We start from the raw sequence: 5,323 nt of genomic DNA on the forward strand, positions 1-5,323 counted from the left end.
CAGCTTGCTCATGTCACCCTGTGGGCTGGCAGCAAACTGAAACCCGCTAATCCCTGATAAGCAGGCATTGTGCTGGTCCCTAGAAAGAAGGGCTGCTTGTCAGGGGACCCTACCTCTGGGAGCAGAGCAGGGAAGGTAACCCACCCCTGAGAGGGTAGGGGGACTCTCCCCTGTGAACAGAGTGGGGACCATACCCCTGGAGTAAGCAGATTTTTAAAAAAGGGCTAGATAGTCACCATTTTAGGTATCATGGGCCACGTGGTCTCTGTCTCAGCTAACCAACTGTACCCCCGTGTCTAGAAGGAAGCCAAGAAGCTAGAGAGGAACCGCGTGGCTGTGTTTCAGTAAAGCTTTATGTAAAAAAACAGGCAATGGGCCCACGAGCCCTAGTTCTCAGCTCCACCTTGATACACCAGTTTACCGTGACTTGAACTTTAAATGGATTAATATGTCTGAGCTTTAAAATCGCTCAGATCTCGGCTTGTCTCGGGGAGGTGCCACGTCATCAGAGGCCAAGAGACCTTCAAGAGCAGGTTAACTGTTGGCTGCAGGACACTCTGAAGATGGGCTTGCATTATGTTCATCTGACCACACCCTGATTGTCACTTGCAAGACATCCGTAAGCTCATCCCTTCCCAAACTCAGCCTTGAAATTCCCATTGGCTTTGGTCCATCTTCCTATTCTTTCTCCTAGCTTTGGTTGAGCTCTTTGCTATGTATTTAGTCCTGGGCTTCAACAAGTTCTACTGCTGACCTGCTACATGCTTCAGCACAAGGAACCTCCAGAAGCTGGGGACCTGGGAAAGGACTCCCTGTGCACGCCATTCGCCTTTCCCAGCCGCATTAGGCGTCGTGAGAGCGGAAATTGGGTAATGAGAACATTTTCTGCCTTGATAACAATAACAATGAGACCTTCCCATGCTTGGTTTTAGGGAATGAGTTAGGCGTGGGACGGTTTTCAACAAGTCTCCTCGTACCTTCCTTTCTGCGGATGAGGAGACAGTGGAGGGACCCAGTGAGGTTCGCCTTGTTTACTTGCAGTCATCCACGCAAACCATGTCTAGATATTATTTTGTGACTTCAAAAGACAATTTGGGTCATGGGTAACACGAGGTGGCAGATTCCTTTTCCCAAAAAGATTCCTTTCCTGGGATGATGGTCATCCACTTCTCTACTCAGCTTGTGTCCTGGGGTGAGCCTGCGTGTGCCGGACACGAGGCAGAGTCCTGGGGAACTGCAGGGAGTGGGGCCTGGGTCTGGCTCTGCTCACCCTGCACTGGCTTGCTGTTATCTGTGCAAAATATTTCACCCACCTGGGCCATAAAATGGGGATGGTTACCCTTAGCCCCTCCTCTGGATTGTTGTAAGGGCTGAAAGGAACATAGCATATAAAACCTTCAGACAACTGCCTTGCATCAGCAAGCCTATGATCTTTGGTACAATTAATACAGGAGCCAGAGAAGTAAGATCCACTCACAGTGTGGGTGAGGGGAAGGGTGGACAGGGTACAGTGGGGACAGGTGCTCTTCACTCAGGGTGGAAGAGGTAAGCTGAGGTGCAGTAAGAGCTGGTAGGAGTGGAGGAGGGGCACATACTGACACAGGTGTGTTTCCAAAAGGGCAAGATGCCAAGATGCTTGAGAACTCAGCCACAGAAGTGGGCCGAGGGGCATGTCAGTGCACGACGGGTCCTGCTTCTCCTACTCAGGAGTTTGGCCTGTCCTCCATAGGCTGTGAGGCCTTATCATTTTGTAATGATACTTAAGACAAATTTTGGCCCAGAGACTAGGACAGAGACAGTGGTAGCAAACCACGTGATGAGTCATGCGGACGTGACTAGGTCACAACTGACAGCAACCTGGTGCCATGATGGAGCAGACCCATACAGGTGGGACCTGGCTGGGCAGCCGGGCAAGTCAGGCCCTGTACTGAGAGGTGGCCAGAACTTCAGCCCCGATGTCTTCTAATGTTTCTTGGAGGACAGGCTTCCAAGTGACAGCTTCTCCAAGCTTTCCCCATCTAGAAGCAATATCCTATTTGGGGGGATATTTCCACTGAGTGAAAATCCTGACCTCACCAGCACATCACACGTGCTGTTCCATTGCCCTCTGGCTCCCATTGTTTCATGAGAGAAGTCAGTTGTTCCCTGGTGTTCCCCTTGAGGGAGATTATTTTCATTAGTTGCTTTAAGTACTTTCTTAATCACTGATTTTCACTGTGACCCATTCTATTTCACACTGTGTCTTTTATTGTTTTTATCTTTCTTGAAGTTATTTGAGTTTCTAGGATCTGTTGGTTTATCCTTATCAAGTTTACAAAAAATCTGACCAAATTTCTTCCAATGCTCATTCTTAGCTCAGTGTTTGTTCATCTACTTTTTCTCTCCTCTCCTACCAATGCACTAATCACAGGTGTGTGAGGCTGCTTGACATTGTCTCAAAAGTCACGGAAATTCCACTCGTTTTTTTCCAGCTCCTTTCTCTCTGTGCTTTTGTTTGGATAGTTTGAATTACACCAGCTTCAAGTAAACTGATCATTTCTTCTGCAGAATCTACTATTCAGCATCTCACATAAAACCCCTACAGTGAATTTTTCATTTCAGATATTATATTTTTCATTTCTAGAATTTCTACGTGGCTTATTTTTACTTTCTATTTCTATATTGAGATTCCATTCTTTTACTCCTTCATTATATTTTAGTGTTTTTTTTTAATTGAACACTTTTGTGCCATTTCTGAGTCTGTTTCCAATCACTGATCTTTGTAGTAGATGTTGGCTGTGCTTTCCTGACTCCAGATCTCTGATAGGTTTTGTTTTTGTGTTATATACTATGAACGCTGTGTTGCACATCTGGATTTTGTTGTTATCTTTAGAAAAGCATTGAGCTTTGTGCAGTCAGGTAATTTTACTTTGTTGCCCCAAATTTGTGTGTTAAAGCTCTAACCTCCAGGACCTCAGTGTATGACTATATTTGAAAATTGTGTCCTAAAGGGGTCATCAAGGTAAATTGTGGCTGTTAGGGTGGACCCTGATCCAATCTGACTGATGTGCATATAAGAAAGAGACACCAGGTATGTGGCTGTGCTGAGGGGGGATTTTGTGAGGACACAGGGAGAAGACACCACCCAAGCCAAGGAGAAAGGCCTCTTAAATAACCAGCCTTGGCTGCACCTGGATCTTGGACTTCCAGCCTCCAGACTGTGAAAAGTGGCATTTCTGTCACTGTAGCCCCATTGTGGCATTTTCTAATGGTCACCTTAGCAAACTAATGCAGGCAGTTAGTTGACTTGCAGATTAACAGGGTTCCTTCAAGAATTGCTTTAAAATTTTTCTAGAATGGACCCAGAGCACCTTCATCCTGGGACAGCCAGCCTGCTCTGGGTGGGTGATCCCTTCCTCCTCCGGGGTGCTCAGAACTCCAGGGTCCCAGCCCTGCATTAGTTCTTCAGCTCAGCCTCCCCACTGGTGGTCCTTCCACCAACAGCTGTGTTGTCTGGCCTGGGGGACACAAGCAGAAACTGAAGGACTCCCCTTCATATTCTGGGACTCCCTTTTCCTCCTTCTCCTACCCCACCTACCCCAGTAGCCTCCAGTTCTGGCCTCTGCTGCCCTGATTCAGGAGACGGCTTTGCCTGTAGTCCCCACCAGGCAGAGAACAAGGGTGATCCTGGCTCTGTCCCACCGTCTCCCTTTCCTCCAGCCCTGCCATCGGGCCTTGGCTGCTGCTGTGCTGCTGGTGGGGAGGGATGGTGATAAAGAATGGAGTGTCCGGTGGAGCTGAGAACATGCCTGGACAGTGTGGCGCTTGCTGCTGTGACTAAGAGACCTGAGAAGAACAATTAGGAGAGGAAAAGCTTATTTGGGGGCTCACGGTTTCAGAGGTCTCAGTCCATAGATGGCCAAATCCATTCCTTAAGGCTCTAGGTGAATCATGGCAGAAGAATGGGGTGGAAGAAAGTGGCTCAGGGCATGGCCAGGAAGCAGAGAGACTCCACTTGCCAGATACAAAATATATACCCCAAATGCTGCCCCCAAGGACCACCACCTCCAGCCACAGCCTGCCTGCCCTCAGTTACCACTCAACTGATCTCCATCAGATAATTAATTCATTGATTAGGTTAAAGCTCTCATAACAATCGTGTTACCTCTTAATGTTTTTGCACTGTCTCACACGTGAATTTTGGGGACACCTCACAACTAAACCATGACATTGGCAGATGGCACAGGCACAGAGAAAGCCTGGGGGTACAGCTGAAAGTCTGCACTGAAAGAGCTTTTGTTGAGACAGAGGCTGTCCCTCAAGGGCAGTGTGTGGTGCCCAGGCCTGGGCCTTCGTGCTGGGAGTGTGGTCACCCAGTGTGGCTGCTGAGGTTGTGTGGGCCCTCACTCTACCCAGAGCAGAGTGCCACTCATTGCAGGCACAGCCTCTGTGACGGCGATCTCCCAGCAGGGAAGGAAATGCCTGGAAGGAAAGGTTCCCTTTTCTCATTTGCACACAAGCACTTGGGGGTGTTGGCGTCCTGGGTGCAGGGTCCTGAGATGTCTGCCTGAACCGTCTTAGTGTGGGAAGCACCTCCAGGAGTCACGGGCTTCCTCTGGGGCCAGGGAGGTGAGAGGCCAAAGGTGGAGCAGGAGGAGAGGGGTCAGGTGCTTCAGCAGGAATCCTGCAGGGCCGGACGGGCACAAAGGTAGTCAGGTCAAGGTGGGGGCACAGAGAGGAGAAGGAGATGCATCCTGGGGAGAAGGGTGACTCAGAGCACTTATGTCTGGGTGGTGACAAAGGGTGACAGGAATAGGGACAGGGAAAATCTTCCAAGGTTTTTAAAGATTGAGGCCCCCAGCTGCTCCATGGGAGAATAGTGCAGGGTGGTTGGAGGGGCTTGAGCCAGACCTGGCAGGAGCCCTCAGGGTGAAGGCACGCCCTCCAAGCCCCAGGATGGTGCATGCTCTTGATCAAGGGTTTGGCATTCAGGCACCTTTGGTCAGACTGCCCAACCACCATTCACAGATCTGGAAATTTCCCCAGGGCTGAGGAACTTAGGATCCCTCCCTCCTTCCCAGACGTCCCTCTCTCTTTTTATTTTGGGGTGTGTACCCCCTGACTTCCTTCTTCTCTCTGTCCAACCCACAGCTCCTCCTTATCAGAGCATCTCACTCCCAGAAGTAGGCCAGGGTCCAGATGCCATCTTTGAGGACATATAGAGAATCCCTACACAAGAAAATATGACCAGTGCTGGGAATCAACTCGCATCTTGCATGTGTTCAGCAAGCGCTCTACCACCTGGCTACGCCCAGCCTTATTAAGGTTGCCCATTCCAGGAGGA

This window comes from Marmota flaviventris, chromosome 8 (genome assembly GCF_047511675.1).
Source record: "Marmota flaviventris isolate mMarFla1 chromosome 8, mMarFla1.hap1, whole genome shotgun sequence".
NCBI lineage: Eukaryota > Metazoa > Chordata > Mammalia > Rodentia > Sciuridae > Marmota > Marmota flaviventris.